This window comes from Salvelinus sp. IW2-2015, linkage group LG1 (genome assembly GCF_002910315.2).
Source record: "Salvelinus sp. IW2-2015 linkage group LG1, ASM291031v2, whole genome shotgun sequence".
Lineage (NCBI taxonomy): Eukaryota > Metazoa > Chordata > Actinopteri > Salmoniformes > Salmonidae > Salvelinus > Salvelinus sp. IW2-2015.
Window position 1 is genome coordinate 16,302,546 of NC_036838.1, and position 16,444 is coordinate 16,318,989.

The window sequence follows — 16,444 nt, forward strand, 5'->3', positions numbered from 1 at the left end:
CCTTAAGGGCCGTCGTGGTATCAGCTTGAGGGAGGATATACACGGCTGTGACAATAACCGAAGAGATTTCTCTTGGGAGATAATACGGTCGGCATTTGAATGTGAGGAATTCTAGGTCAGGTGAACAAAAGCACTTGAGTTTCTGTATGTTGTTACAATTACACCATGAGTCGTTAATCATGAAATATACACCCCCACCCTTCTTCTTCCCGGAGAGATGTTTATTCCTGTCGGCGTGATGCACTGAGAATCCAAGTGGCTGTATCGACTCCAACAGTATATCCTGAGAGAGCCATGTTTCCATGAAACAGAGTATGTTATAATCCCTGATGTCTTTCTGGAAAGTTACCCTTGCCCTGATCTCGTCAACTTTGTTTTCTAGGGACGGACACTAGCGAGTAATATACACAGAAGCGGTGGGTGGTGTGCACTCCTCCTAAGTCTGACTAGAAGACCGCTCTGACTCCCTCTTCTCCGGCGGCATTCTTTTGGGTCGGCCTCTGGGAATCAGTTCAAATTCCCTGGGTGGTGCGGACAAAGGATCCGCTTCGGGAAAGTCGTATTCCTGGTCGTACTGCTGGTAAGTTGACGCCGCTCTGATATCCAATAGATCTTCCCGGCTGAATGTAATAACACATAAGAAATAACACATAAAAAAACAAATTACTGCAAAGTTTCCTAAGGACTAGAAGCGAGGCAGCCCTCTGTCGGTGCCATTTTTTAAACATCATGCTTCTTTAGACCTGTCTAAAATAAATAATGGATTTATTGTGAAGGTGTAGACTATATTACATGGATTTATTAGACTTTTTAAAATTGCTTGTAGGCTGTGTGGAATCCAGGAGATGCTAAATGTGTTTATGTTAATTCACGTTCAAATACTGTGGGACCGAGAGTTATTTACTTCACAATCACAGGCTGACGAAATTTCGTGACCGCCACAGCCCTATCTGTGAGAGAGAGAGACTAATAAAAATAGAGATAGTAGGAGGAATCCTCTTCTAAGCCTCACGCTGTGGGCAGATATAGATTTTTAGAGCTGTGCCTGTACTGGAGGGAACGAGAGAGGATAGGGAGGAAAGAGTGACAGAGCGGATGAGAGCGGAAAGCAGCAATTTGCGTAATTAGCTAGACTGACAATATACACTGAGTATACCAAACATTAGGAACACGTTCCTAATATTGAGTTGCCTTTTGCCTTTAGAACAACCTCAATTCATCGGGGATTTACTCTACAAATCAAATCAAGCTTTATTTATACAGCACAATTCAGACATGGAATACAACACAATGTGCTTCACAGGGAAAAAAAGCAAAAAAACAATGACAATAAAAAATGTAATATATTCTACACAACAAACATAGGTGGATGAAAAACAAAAGAATAACAGTCCCACTTTAAATGGCTTTTAGCTTATAAAGGCTTCATAAAGCCTTCATAACGCCTTCATAAACACTTCATAAATGTGTTAGAAAGTATCTAACTATGTCATGCTTTATAAAGGGTTCATAAGTGTCATAACTGTGTGACAATCACCAATGTCAAATGTGACATAACCAGCTATGTCGAATATGATCATGTGCTTTATTAAGGGTGACATGTGTGCTGAAGGATGGCATACGCTCTAAAGTGAAGTCATGTTAGTAACATTACACCTAATCTCATTTCCAGAGACTTCCGGCTAAATGTGTGGAAGGCCTGGTGGACCAACGCATCAAACTTCGCCCTCACCAGTTAGGGTTAGGTTAAAAAACACATTTTAAGGAGATAAATTGTGGAAACAGGCATGGTTTAGCCATACTTATGACTTTGTGACCTATTTATGTACATATTATGTAGTGTTCTGTAATACTTAGTTTGAAGTGAGACTAGGGCTGTGGCGGTCATGAAATTTCATGAGCCAGTGATTCTCAAGAAAATACCTGCCAGTCTCACGGTAATTGACTGTTAATTGACATGAACACATTTAGCATCTGATGGGTTCCACAAATGATGCAGACCGTTGAAACATCTACATTTTAAAAAGCTGTCATCAAGGCAAAGGGTGGCTACTTTGAAGAATCTAAAATATATTTTGTTTTTGTTTAACACTTTTTTGGTTACTACATTATTCCATATGTGTTCTTTCATAGTTTTAACGTCTTCACTATTATTCTACAATGTAGGAAACAGTAAAAATAAAGAAAAACCCTTGAATGAGTAGGTGTGTCCAAACTTTTGACTGGTAGTGTATGTTTGAAATTAGTTTTGATTTAGAATGGACCATTATCATGCACCTGTCTCGAAACAAGAGCAGTTGAAAAAATACATGTTATCTATGCACTTAAATAGCAAATGGTGGATGCATTTCCCGTGGTACATTTTCATGCCAGCCAGGTAGGCTATACTCCTGTTGTAAGTAGAAGCAATGTTAATATTCGGAGTAGAGAAATAAATATAATAGGTCTAACCTATAGAAAGCTGATGGGAGCCTCCTCTTTTTAATAGAGGGCATCACTCTGTTTTCTTACACAATTCCATAGCCTACAGAAATGTTGTGCAACATGAGCTCATGGGCTCTCATGAAGTGTTTGATTCGATTTTTGATTACATTTGCGTTGATGTTGGAGTGATTAGAGGGACATTAGAATGCTGAGTACCAGGCAGTTAGCAAGTTTGGTAGGGACCAGCATCAGAGCTTGGAGAAGCATAAATACCTTAACTAAATGGCAGAGGTGGGACCAAGTCATTGTTTTACAAGTCTTAGCACTCAAGTCCCAAGTAAAGACAGGCAAGTCCGAGTCAAGTCTCAAGTCCTAAACTTTGAGCTTTGAGTCCTAAACAAGTCATAATGTGCTCTTCACCAAATGTAATACCATTTCATATTTTTAACAAGAGTAACAGTTAGTATATTACATTTACGCAAATCATGAATGCTTTTAAAAATATCTATATATTTTTTACTTTCCAAATAAGCGTTATATTTCCATGGAAATACATGGGCAGCCATGAGAAAGGCCCCCCCTCCCATAGTGATCAACTATCGAGGATTGCTGGGGCGCAATCGGACGATGTAGGCTTGTACACAATCGCCCAACCTTGTTTTAGGAACAGCAGGCAGGATTTAGGCTACCAACTGCCTAGCCAGTTGTAGCTCAATCTTGGGTGCAATGATCACGTTCCCGCATTGATTGACTGTGTGGAGGCTCATTGATTTAACGTTACGTTAGCCTACATGATACACTAGTAAAGTAATAAAATATATTGCTGTTGCCTATATTAGCCACGACTTACCGTTCTTTATGCAGCTTCAAATGTCAAACAAAGTTGGAAATTGATGCGCCTCCGTCTGTAATTTTCTTCCCGCATGTTGCAATCATTTTCTTGTTGACACACCGTCGTCTTTATATCCGATTTTTTTTGGGGGGGGTATCATCTTTCCAAGTGCTCCATCTGAATTCACCCGCCGACGTTCCTCTGCACTGCCACACACAACTTTTTCTCAGCTGGCACAGTTTGATTGGCTGCTGTCCGATTCAAACTGTAATCCGTTAAATGAAGAGTTGATGTGCTGCACACTTTTTTAAATATTTGGGCTTGGGGAGGGTATCAAGTCAGGTCGAGTCATAAGGCTCAAGTCCAAGTCAAGTCAGGAGTCATTGGTGTTAAAGTCAAAGTCGAGTTGCAAGTCATCATATTTGTGACTCGAGTCCACGCCTCTGCTAAACAGTCACGTCGAATTTGACTGCCTTCATGACTCGTGACCGCTGGTGTGACAGTGAAATGGCCACCTTAACAGCCCTAAGTGAGACACCTTCAGTCATTCATAACACATCCATATCACATGATGCTGTACTTACTGTAAAGTCAGATCCCTCTGGTCATTTATAACACATACATAAATTCCTTGTATCATATGATGCTGTACTTACTATAAAGCCAGTTATCTTTGGTCATTCATAACACATACTTAATGATGAGGCTTAATGACGTAACCACAAATGTATTAACACTTAGGGAATTATCATTGATAGCTAAAACAAATAGACCATACATATCCTTTTATTTCAATATTTTTAAAACAAATCAAATACATTAAGCTTCAAAAAGTTCAGCAATGCAATTACATCGAACATTACACACACTGTAAATAGTGTACAATAGCTTGTTCCTGAGCTGGCGGACGAATGGTTCTTGCCTTTGGCTGCTGGAGGAACTGCATGTTGGTTCCAACCTTAAAAGTAACAACAAAGAAAGTTATCAGGTCTGTTAGGAAATGCCTTTGTCTCACTATCTGGATAAGGATATTTCTGTGCTGTGCTAGAAAAACTAAATGGGGAGATGGGAAACTCCATTTGATTTATATTATTATGTTCCTCTTTCATTTACAAATCTCAAGACGTGACTATGAGACCTGGTTGTATCTAGGGGGATTTTATTTTGCTGAACCTGCTAGCTAGAAAATGTTTCGCTAGCTATCAATTGCTGTGAAGTCACAGAAATGACTTGAAATAATGATAGAGGTGTCTACAGTACGTAATCTAACTCAACACTTAACTACTACAAACACATTTAAATTGCAATAAATAAAGGTTAACTTGCTTGTGTTTCACTATCCAGTGGCAACACAAGTAGGCATTTGATTTGTGAACTCATCACATGCACAGTACGCTACAGAAACCCTGCTAACCAAACAACAGTGCAGGGCATGCACACTAAATTAAAAGGACAACTACTAAAAAAAATCTAAGTTTCTTAGATTTTTCCCAGACCACAAAAGCCATCCCCTGATGTGAACACAAATCAAATGTTGTTTTTCTATTTAAAAAGTGTGAATAAATTCAGGGAAAACAAGAAAAAAAAATGGAAATCCAAAACATAAAAAAAATGGAAAATGGTATTTGGAGTAAAAACTGAATCAGGCAAAAACATATTTTATAAACATATTTTAAAAGGCCCTATCAATGTTTTTCTTCTGTGCATGACTGCACTTTAGAGTGTGTGTGTTATCCTGCAGCACATCATTTTGGGGAAAGTTGAGCTCCGGTCCAATATTGGCTATGTATGGATTAGGATTTGCAATGCTCTACCAAGATGCATGACAGGTTTATAAATGCTTTGCGAAGCCTCAATTGAATGATTTATAAAGCCTTTATTAAGTCATGCTTGTCACATTTGACACTGGTCGTATGTCACACAGTTATGCCACATTTATAAACCTTTTATAAAGCATGACATATGGTTATAGATGATGTGTAACACATGTATGTGGTGTTTATGAAGGCTTTATGAAGACTTTATAAGTTGCACGTCTTTTAAAGCACGACCAGAATAACAATAAAAACTGCGACTAAAAAGCACCGTAAGGAAAAGCAAAGCTAGAAAGGTGTGTTTTAAGATCTCTTTTAAATAGTGGTGTTTACAATGTGTTGAAATTGTTCAACAGGGATGCTGGCTCATGTTGACTCGATGTCCTTTGGGTGTTAGACCATTCTTGATTCACACGGGAAACTGTTGAGTGTGAGAAACCCAGCAGCGTTGTAGTTCGCCTGGCACCTACTACCATACCCCGTTCAAAGGCACTTAAATATTTTGTCTTGCCCATTCACCCTCTGAAATGGCACACATACACAATCCATATCTCAATTGTCTCAAGGCTTAAAAATTATTCTTTAACCTTCATCTACACTGATTGAAGTGGATGAAACAAGCGGCATCAATAAGGGATCATAGCTTTCACCTGGATTCACCTGGTCAGTCTACAGTATGTCATGGAAAGAGAAGGTGTCCTTGATGTTTTGCATTTTTTGCCAGTTGGCCAGTTGGCTGGTGTGTTTACGGACATATTCAATCCCCCACTATCTCAGTCTGCTGTCCCCACTTGCTTCAAGATGTCCACCATTGTTACAGTACCCAAGAAAGCAAAGGTAACTGAACTAAATGATTATCGCCCCGTGGCACTCACTTCTGTCAACATGAAGTGCTTTGAGAGGCTAGTCAAGGATCATATCACCTCTACCTTATCTGACACCCAAGACCCACTTAAATTTGCTTACGCCCCAATAGATCAATAGACGATGCAATCGCCATCGCACTACACACTGCCCTATCCCATCTGGACAAGGAACACCTACGTAAGAATGCTGTTCATTGACTTTTGCTCTGCCTTCAACACCATAGTACCCTCTAAGCTCATCATTCATCTTGTCATACGTAAGTTCCAAATATCTATAACGATCGCCCCAATGTGAGTTGTTTTATGCACGTGATGTCAGAATGCACTCACTGTTCCAAAATGTTATTACGCAACAGGACAGTTAACACACAGTGCCTGCTAATTATCTATAGACTATGTTTCAACAAGTTGTATTTTCTTACAACAGTTTGAATTGAGGTGTGTTCCGCCTCCTCATTAATTCACATAAAAGTAGCCCATTTCAGCGTTGCGGACAATTTATATTTGAGGCTTTACTGAGCCGGACAAACTTCTCTCTTCGAGGAGAGCCCGCACTTCACCAATGTTTGCGCAGATCAAGAATGTAGACATTTGCGTAGTCTTGCATGAATTGGAACATTTTCTGGCTGGCGCTCGCATTGCCTTCCTTGGTGTTTTCCTTACAAATAATAACTTTGGACATGTGTGCGTTCCTATCAAAGTTAGTTCCTTATTTTCTGTATATCGTGTTGTCGTTTGTACTGTATGCACATACAGTATGTATGTATCTATCTATCTATGTATGGAGCATAATTTATTTACAGTTTTATTCACATGTTTTCAAGTTCTGGTGACAAATAATGCATTCTGATTATTGCATAGACAGTAATGGACACCTATGATGTGTGTAAAATACTTTTTTGAAGGTTGTACTGAGCTAATGCTAAGCTATTTGCCAGCTATGTGTGGTGCCAAGTTTGTTGACAATATACAATGCATTCTGAGTGTCATGTAAATGTCTGTCAGACCAAAGATGTCATAATGAGGTGAAGGAATGGTTAATTCATCTTTCCGGTAAACTTCCGGAAGCGAATGAATGAAAGTGAATGATCCTAGACCACACACCCCCTTCAAAATGCATACTATAAACAGACCAAACCCATCTTGTCTCCTTAATATCTTTGATTGATGCGAAAAAACAAACATGGCGGCAATCACAAACTACCCATCGTCAGATTACTTTCGATTTCTAGAAAGTGTATTACTCAATTATTTTGAACAATGGTGAGCTCACTCGTGATGTGATTCATTATAAATAGTCATTGCTATTAGCTAATTCATATTGTAGTTTCTGTAAGCCGAGAGTTATAAAAATATGACCGCTTGTGTTACGTCAATCTTTTCTCAGTTAGCGCTAGGACAAATGTAGCCTACATTTTCCGGTTTGGATGATTGTTTAATGCTGAAGCTACTTCTGTGAATGTCTGAACATTGCATCCAAAAATAAACTGGTCACATGCTGGACATAACCTTGTAAGGACTGTGTTTGTGCAAAATGTTTCTGTGAAAAAACAGTGTGGCCAGCTCAAATGCTGATTGTTGCGTCAATCGAAACTGGACGTTCTAAATAAGCGTTCTAATCACACCGGTTTGAGCGTATGCTCCAGGGACCACTGTAGAATGATCACACCCGTTTGTTGGTACATGTAAAAAGGTTAAGCTCGGAACCTGGGTCTGAACCCCGCCCTGTGCCACTCGTTCTGGACTTCCTGACGGTCTGCCCCCAGGTGGTGAAGGTAGGAAACAACACCTCCACTTTGCTGATACTCAACACAGGGGCCCCACAAGGGTTCGTGCTCAGCCCCCTCCTGTACTCTCTGTTCACCCATGACTGCGTGGCCACACACGCCTCCAACTCAATCATCAAGTTTGTAGACGACACAAGAGTAGTAGGGCTGATTACCAACAATGACGAGACAGTCTACAGGGAGGAGGTGAGGGCCCTGGCGGAGTGGTGCCAGGAAAATAACCTCTCCCTCGTTGTCAAACTGATCGTGGACTTCAGGAAACAGCAGAGGGAGCACGTCCCAAATCCACATTGACGGGATCTTAGTGGAGTAGGTGGAAAGCTTCAAGTTTCTCGCCGTACACATCACTGGCAATCTGAAAAGGTCCACCCACACAGGCAGTGTAGTGAACAAGGTGCAACAGGAGGCAGAAGAAATTCGGCTTGGCCCCTCTAAGACACTGTTACAGATGCACAATTGAGAGCATCCTGCCAGGCTGTATCCCCGCCTGGTACGGAAACTGCACCGCCCGCAACCGCAGGACTCTTCAGAGGGTGGTGTGGTCTGCCCAACGCATCACCGGGGGCACACTGCCTGCCCAACACATCACCGGGGGCACACTGAAGGCCAAAAAGATCACCAAGGACATCAACCACCCGAGCCACGGCCTGTTCACCCCACTATCATCCAGAAGGCAAGGTCAGTACAGGTGCATCAATACTGGGACCGAGAGACTGACAAACATCTTCTATCTCAAGGCGATCAGACTGTTAAATAGCCATCACTAGCCGGCTACCACCCTGTTACTCAACCCTGCATCTTAGAGGCTGCTGCCGTAGACATGGAATCACTGGCCACTTTAGTAATGGAACTCTAATCACTTTAATAATGTTAACATACTGCTTTACTGATCTCATATGTATATACTGTATTCTATTCTACTGTATTTTAGTCATTGCTCTTCCTAATAGTTACAGTTTAAGTCGGAAGTTTACATACACCTTAGCCAAATACATTTAAACTCAGTTTTTCACTATTCCTGACATTTAATCCTAGTAAAAATTCCCTGTCTTAGGTCAGTTAGGATCACCAATTTATTTTAAGAATGTGAAATGTCAGAATAATAGTAGAGAGTGATTTATTTCAGCTTTTAATTCTTTCATCACATTCCCAGTGGGTCAGAAGTTTACATACACTAAATTAGTATTTGGTAGCATTGCCTTTAAATGTATTAACTTCGGTCAAACGTTTCGGGTAACCCTTCAATAAGCTTCCCACAATAAGTTGGGTGAATTTTTGTCCATTCCTCCTGACAGAGCTGGTGTAACTGAATCAGGTTTGTAGGCCGCCTTGCTCGCACACGCTTTTTCAGTTCTGCCCACAAATTTGAGGTTAGGGCTTTGTGATGGCCACTCCAATACCTTGACTTTGCTGTCCTTACACCATTTTGCCACACCTTTGGAAGTGTGCTTGGGGTCATTGTCCATTTAGAAGACCAAAGTTTTAACTTCCTGACTGATGTTTTGACATATTGCTTCAATATATCCACGTCATTTTCCTCCCTCATGATGCCATCTATTTTGTGAAGTGCACCAGTCCCTCCTGCAGCAAAGCACCCCCACAATATGATGTTGCATCCCCCGTGCTTCATGGTTGGGATGGTGTTCTTCGGCTTACAAGCCTTCCCTTTTTTCCTCCAAACATAACAATGGTCATTATGGCCAAACAGTTCTATTTTTGTTTCATCAGACCAGAGGACATTTCTCCAAAAAGTTTGTCCCCATGTGCAGTTGCAGTCTGGATTTTTTATGGCGGTTTTTGAGCAGTGCTTCTTCCTTGCTGAGCGGCCTTTCAGTTTATGTCGATATAGGACTAGTTTTACTGTGGATATTGCTACTTTTGTACCTGTTTCCTCCAGCATCTTCACAAGGAGTTTTGCTGTTGTTCTGGGATTGATTTGCACCTTTCGCACCAAAGTACATTAAACTCTAGGAGACAGAACGCGTCTCCTTCCTGAGTGGTCTGATGGCTGCATCATCCCATGGTGTTTACACTTGTGTACTATTGTTTGTAAAGATGAACGTGGTACCTTCAGTCGTTTGGAAATTGCTCCCAAGGATGAACCAGACATGTGGAAGTCTGCAATTGTTTTTCTGAGGTCTTGGCTGATTTCTTTTGATTTTCCCATGATGTCAAGCAAAGAGTTTGAAGGTAGGCCTTGAAATACATCCACAGGTACACCTCCAATTGACTCAAATGATGTCAATTTGCCTATCAGAAGCTTCTAAAGCCATGATATCCTTTTCTGGAATTTTCCAAACTGTTTAAAGGCACTTAGTGTGTGTAATCTTCTGACCCACTGTAATTGTGATACAGTGAAATAATCTGTCTGTAAACAATTGTTGGAAAAATTACTTGTGTCATGCACAAATAAGATGTCCTAACCGACTTGCCAAAACTATAGTTTGTTAACAAGAAATTTGTGGAGTGGTTGAAAAACGAGTTTTAATGACTCCAACTTAAGTGTATGTAAACTTCCGACTTCAACTGTATGTATTTCTTAATTCCATTATTTTACTTTAAGATTTGTGTGTATTATTGTGAATTGTTAAATTCTGTTGGAGCTAGGAACACAAGCATTTTGCTACACCCACAATAACATCTGCAAAATATGTGTATGTGACCAATACATTTTGATTTGATTTGATTTATACTCAGTGTATGTCACTTCTCATTATATTCCATACGTAAACACATGGCTTAATATGTAGCAGCGTGGTTCAGCATTCTTTGGACAGTTTTTCCAGACATTTTCCTGGCTAACGCGGTCAATTCGGATTCTCGTCTCTGATCTCAGCCAGCTGCATCCTTGACTTGCCAATAGGACACTGGGTCTTTTGTATGCAGAATGCTTTTTTCATGGTGAAGTTTCCGAACAATAATTGTCTCTGGAGCATTGCTGTCTGGATGTAGCCAAATGTCTGGATTATCACAACATCAGAGGGGTTTTTAATAATTCACGAGTCAATGTTTCAGTGTGGTGTCTGGAGATGTTTGAATGCATAATTAGATATTTTAGCAAATTCCATAATTTGAGAGGAATGTTTTTACAGCCAGTGCATCCAAATTATCTTTTATATTAACTTACTTCATTTTGGTGTGTAAATAAAGAGATTTGAAAAACACATTTATACAATAATGATGGTCCATGAAGCAAATACTCTCTTATCCAGGTACGGTGTCAAGAAAAAGTATGTGAACCCTTTTCCTGGATTTCTGCATAAATTGGTCATAAAATTTGATCTGATCTTCACAACAATAGACAAACACAGTCTGCTTAAACTAATAACACACACACAAGTATACGTTTTCATGTCTTTATTGAACATGCTGTGTAAACATTCACAGTGTAGGATGGAAAAAGTAGGTGAACCCTTGTATTTAATAACTTGTTGACCCTGGCAGCAATTAACTCAACCAAACGTTTTCTGTAGTTGTGGATCCGACCTACACAACGGTCAGGAGGAATTTTAGACCCTTCATCTTTACAAAACTGTTTCAGTTCAGCAATATTCTTAGGATGTCTGGTGTGAACCACTTTTGAGGTCATTCCACAGCATTTTAAATCGGGTTGAGGTCAGGACTCTGACTGGGCCACTGCAGAAGGCGTATTTTCTTCTGTTGAAGCCATTCTGTTGTTGATTTACTTCTGTGTTTTGGGTCGTTGTCCTGTTGCATCCCCCTAGTTTTTGTTGAGCTTCAATTGGCGGACAGATAGCCTTACATTCTCCTGGAAAATGTCTTAATAAACATAATTTTTCCGTTGATGATAGCAAGCTGTCTTGGCCCTGGGGCAGCAAAACAGCCCCAAACCACGATGCTCCCTCCGCCATACTTTACAGTTGGGATGAGGTTTTGATGTTGGTGTGCTGTCCCTTTTTTCTCCACACATAGTGCTGTGTGTTCCTTCCAAACAACTCAACTTTAGTCTAATCTGTTCACAGAATATTTTTCCATAAGCGCTGTGGAACATCCAGGTGCTCTTTTGTGAACTTCAGACGTGCAGCAATATTTTTGGGGACAGCAGTAGCTTCTACCGCGGTGTCTTCCCATGAACACCATTCTTGTTTAGTGTTTTACGTATCTTGAACCTGTCAACAGAGATGTTACCATGTTCCAGCGATTTCAGTAAGTCTTTAGCTGACTCTAGGATTCTTCTTAACCTTACTTAGCATTCTGCACTGTGCTCTTGCAGTCATCTTTGCAGGACGGCCACTCCTAGGGAGAGTAGCAACGGTGCTGAACTTTCTCCATTTATAGACAATTTGTCTTACTGTGAACTGATGAACATCAAGGCTTTTAGAGATACGTTTGTAACCCTTTCCAGCTTCATGCAAGTCAAAAACGTTTAATCTTAGGTCTTCTGAGATCTATTTTGTTCGAGGCATAGTTCACATCAGGCAATGCTTCTTGTGAGTGTTTTTTTATAGGGCAGGGCAGCTCTAACCAACATCTCCAATCTCGTCTCATTGATTGGACTCCAGGTTATCTGACTCCTGACTCAAATTAGCTTTTGGAAAACTCATTAACCTAGGGGTTCACATACTTTTTCCTACACTGTGAATGTTAAAATGATGTATTCAATACAGAACAGAAAAATACAATAATTTGTGTTATTAGTTTAAGCACACTATTTGTCTATTGTTGTGACTAATATGAAGATCAGATCATATTTTAGGACAAATTTATGCAGAAATCCAGGTAATTCTAAAGGGTTCACATACGTTTTCTTTCCACTGTAGATATGGATATTATGTTGTATTCTATTCTGTCATTACATACCCACAATACACAAGTGTTGGTAGCTTAGGCAAATATTTTAAGCTAAACATAATGTCATTCAAGGCAAGTCGTTTTCCAACGGTCCAGTTTTAAATTGGTTTAGGACTTTTTAACCGGTCGACAGTTTTTTGTCACCCTTGGTAAACATAACTCAGAGAAAATAAATATCACATGTGACGTTCCACAAGGTAACATTTTGAGTCTGGTACTCTTCTGTTTATATACCCCTTAGCAGCATTATGAGAAGCACGGCATTGATTGTCACTGCTATGCAGATGATACACAACTTTACATGTCTGTGTCACCTGTAACGATGCTCTTCCTGTGAATGACTGGACCAAAGCGCAGCGTGAGACGTGTTCATGATATTCTATTAAAATCAGAACACTAGAACAAAAAATAACACAGAGGGAAACGAACAGTTCTGTAAGGTAACTAAACAGAAAACAACTACCCACAAAACACAGGTGGGAAAAGGCTACCTAAGTATGGTTCTCAATCAGAGACAACGATAGACAGCTGCCTCTGATTGAGAACCACACCCGGCCAAACACACAGAAATAGAAAACATAGAACACAAAACATAGAATGCCCACCCCAACTCACGCCCTGACCAAACCAAAATAGAGACATAAAAAGGATCTCTAAGGTCAGGGCGTGACATCACCAGAGGATTTTATTTCCACAGATTCATTATTAGACTATATTAGTGATTTGAATACTTGGATGGCTCACTCCAGCTAAATCAAGACAACACCGAGGTACTTATCATTGGAGCCAAAGCACAGAGAGAGAATCTGGCTTCACATTTTAATTCACGGGCAATAAAGATAAAACACCAGGTAAAAAACCTAGGTATCATTTTAGATTCTGAACTCAATTTCGAATCACACATTAGGAATGTGACCAAAATAGCTTTTTACCACCCGAGGAACATTGCCAAGGTGCTGATACAGAGAGACTCATCCATGCTATAATTACAAGCAGGCTTGACTACTGTAATGCTCTCCTGTTTAGTCTACCCAAGAAATCCCTTGGTCAACTGCAAAACATACAGAATGCTGCAGCACAGGTACTGACCAAGACCAGACAGAGAGCACACATTACGGTATTAAAGTCTCTGCACCTTTTTAGTGTTGTTTTTCCTCACGGTGCTTTTTTAGTCTTTCAGTTTTTATTGTTATTCTTTTGTTTTTATCCTCTTATGTCTGTTGTGTAGTAAATATTTATGTTTTTATTTTCATAGTTTAATAAGAAAGTTTTTTTCTAGGGCCTCCCGAGTGGCACAGCGGTCTAAGGCATGATCCCAGGCTGTGTCACAGCCAGCTGTGACCGGGAGATCCTTGAGGCGGAGCACAATAGTCCGGGGTAGGGGAGGGTTTGGCCGGCTGGGATGTCCTTGTCCCTTCGCGCTCTAGCGACTCCTTGTGGCGGTCCAGGCGCCTGCAACCTGACCCCGGTTGTACGGTGTTTCTTCCGACACATTGGTGCCGCTGGCTTCCGGGTTAAGCGAGCAGTGCGGCTTTGTCAGGGTCGTGTTTTGGAGGACGCATTGCTCTTGACCTTCACCTCTCCTGAGTCTGTACGGTAGTTGCAGCGATGGGACAAGACTGTAACTACCAATTGGATATCACGAAAAAGGGGTAAAAGTACAACAACAAAAATGTTTTCTGTGATGCGCATTGCGTTGCATTCATGTCTGAAATGTGCTATATTGTCACGGCCGTCGTCGGAAGGATACCAAGGTGCAGCGTGGTGAGCGTACATTTTCCTTTATTATTGTTAATGTCGCCAACAAAACAAGAAACAAAGAAACGACCGTGAAGCTTAACAGGGCTATAGTTCCACTAACAAAGATAACTACCCACCAACACCAAAGGAAAAAAGGCTGCCTAAGTATGATTCCCAATCAGAGACAACGATAAACAGCTGTCCCTGATTGAGAACCATACCCGGCCAAAACATAGAAATAAAGAAACTAGAATGCCCACCCTAGTCACACCCTGGCCTAACCAAAATAGAGAATAAATGCCTCTCTATGGCCAGGGCGTGACATATATCAATAAAGCTTGATTTGATAACATGTTTGCTTTTACGGATATACTTTTAAACTATTTCGACAAGTTTCAAATGGTTTGACCAGAGTTATAATACTCCTGTGTGAGCATCATTGCTATCTTTTCAGCCTACTGAATTCACAAACCACTCTTTGTCAATCCTGAACCAGACTACCCATTTAAAACTCCAGATAAAGCACAACCACATAAACATTTCACTGCAGAGCAATGTTTTTGTTGTGTATGCTGCTTTTTGTGGTTTTTCTCCCCGAAACTGGGGCCATGGAACCCAAGCAACTGTGACAAATTAGGATTTGAGATAACAAAATCAACTGTTTTTATAAGCATAGCGAAGGGGATTTGACTCTGGCGGCGGAGCTCACTTGAATAAGCAGACTGTCTGAACTCCTCGTGGGTCCTGCTTTGATGATCACTTTCATCCATCGCATGGACAGTGTTGCAGATGCATATTCAAAACAAATAATATAAAAAACACAGGAGGGAGGATGAGGAGGGGTATGCGTTAACCTCAGGCTATTAGTTTACAAATATAATCCCTCACCCCCCTTAGATTTTTATCAATTCTCTCTGTATTTCTTGCCCCCCTGAAATGACGAGCTGTTATAGGAGACGTGGTGATGTTGCGGTGATACTAGGACACAGCTCTGCTGTCAGACGTGTTTAAAGGGGAAATCTGCAGTGGCTACATTCATAAATGAATGATAAATATCCATAGATTTTTAAATAATATAACTTACAAATGCCTCAATAGCTGTTCAACCGTCGTGCCACATCAGATCCCAAAGTATAAGCTTTTTTCACTCCAATGTTTGTAAGCAATGTAAATATAAACAAACTACTGTATAGCCTGAAAACATGGTTAAAGCATAGATGTTTTTGATATCATGAATAGTCAGACCTTGCATCCATAGCTCTGTGGCGAGGTGCCTGCTTTGTTATTGTTTCCACTGCGGATTAGTTCTTTAAAGGAACCAACATGGTGGCCATTCTTTTTTTACTCACTTATTGGAACAGTGAACCTCACTCACTAGTATACATGACGAGGACATTAACAGGGTGCGATTACTTGAGGGAGCATGATGAAGAGATTCAAAGAGGAGGAAAAAGGGAGCGAGACAGACTTTGAGAGATGGGGTAATGCAGGGTGAGCGAAATAGATGGAAACATCTAAACATAAAAAGGGAATAAAGGAAGAGAAGGCAAGGTGGCTGTACAAACCTGGACAATTAAATAGTAGAATGGTGTAGAGAGTCAGGGAGAGAAAGGGAGACACAGTGAGAGACATTGAAAGGAACAGGGCCCAACTGAGGTGATTGAGGAAAAGTAGGTATCTTAGTAGGAGGAGAGACTACGAGAGTGACAGACGGAAGGGGATAGAGAGTTAAAAGGCAGAAAGACAAGGATCAGGGATTTGAAAACATAGAGAACAGAGAAAGATTGGAAATCATTGTACAAGTGGCATCAACACAATTTAATTTTACTATACAGTTTTTGTTGTTGTTATTAAACTATTCTACTAAACCACAAAAAAGCACATACTGTCAATAGCAGACACAAGCTATGAAATGAATGAACGTCAATGGAAAAATAGTAGCCTTTGTCTGCAGAGACAGAGAGAAGAAGAGTATGGAGTGATATTAGAGAGAGGAGGAGATAGTGAGAGAAGAGGAAGGAAAAGAGAAGGATGGGGAGGTGGAGACAGTGGGAGAGGAGGTGAAGATGGAGACAGAGTGGGAGAAAAGGAGGTGGAGAGAGAGGGAGGAGACCATTTTGGAAAAAGAGGAGGATGAGAGAGAGATCCAGAGAGAGAAAGCAAGAGCTG

The 16,444-nt window shown here is 40.6% G+C and overlaps 1 protein-coding gene across 1 annotated transcript in view; it reads left to right on the top strand.

The window, feature by feature from the left end:
- Window positions 1–382: 382 nt before the first annotated feature.
- The window catches only part of LOC111961767 (cadherin-22), a 161,240-nt gene continuing 145,178 nt past the window's right edge, over window positions 383–16,444 (top strand). Inside the window, exon 1 of the mRNA XM_023984292.2 lies at window positions 383–580. The gene's annotated coding sequence lies outside the window, so the exon portion shown is untranslated. The remainder of the gene's footprint in view (window positions 581–16,444) is intronic.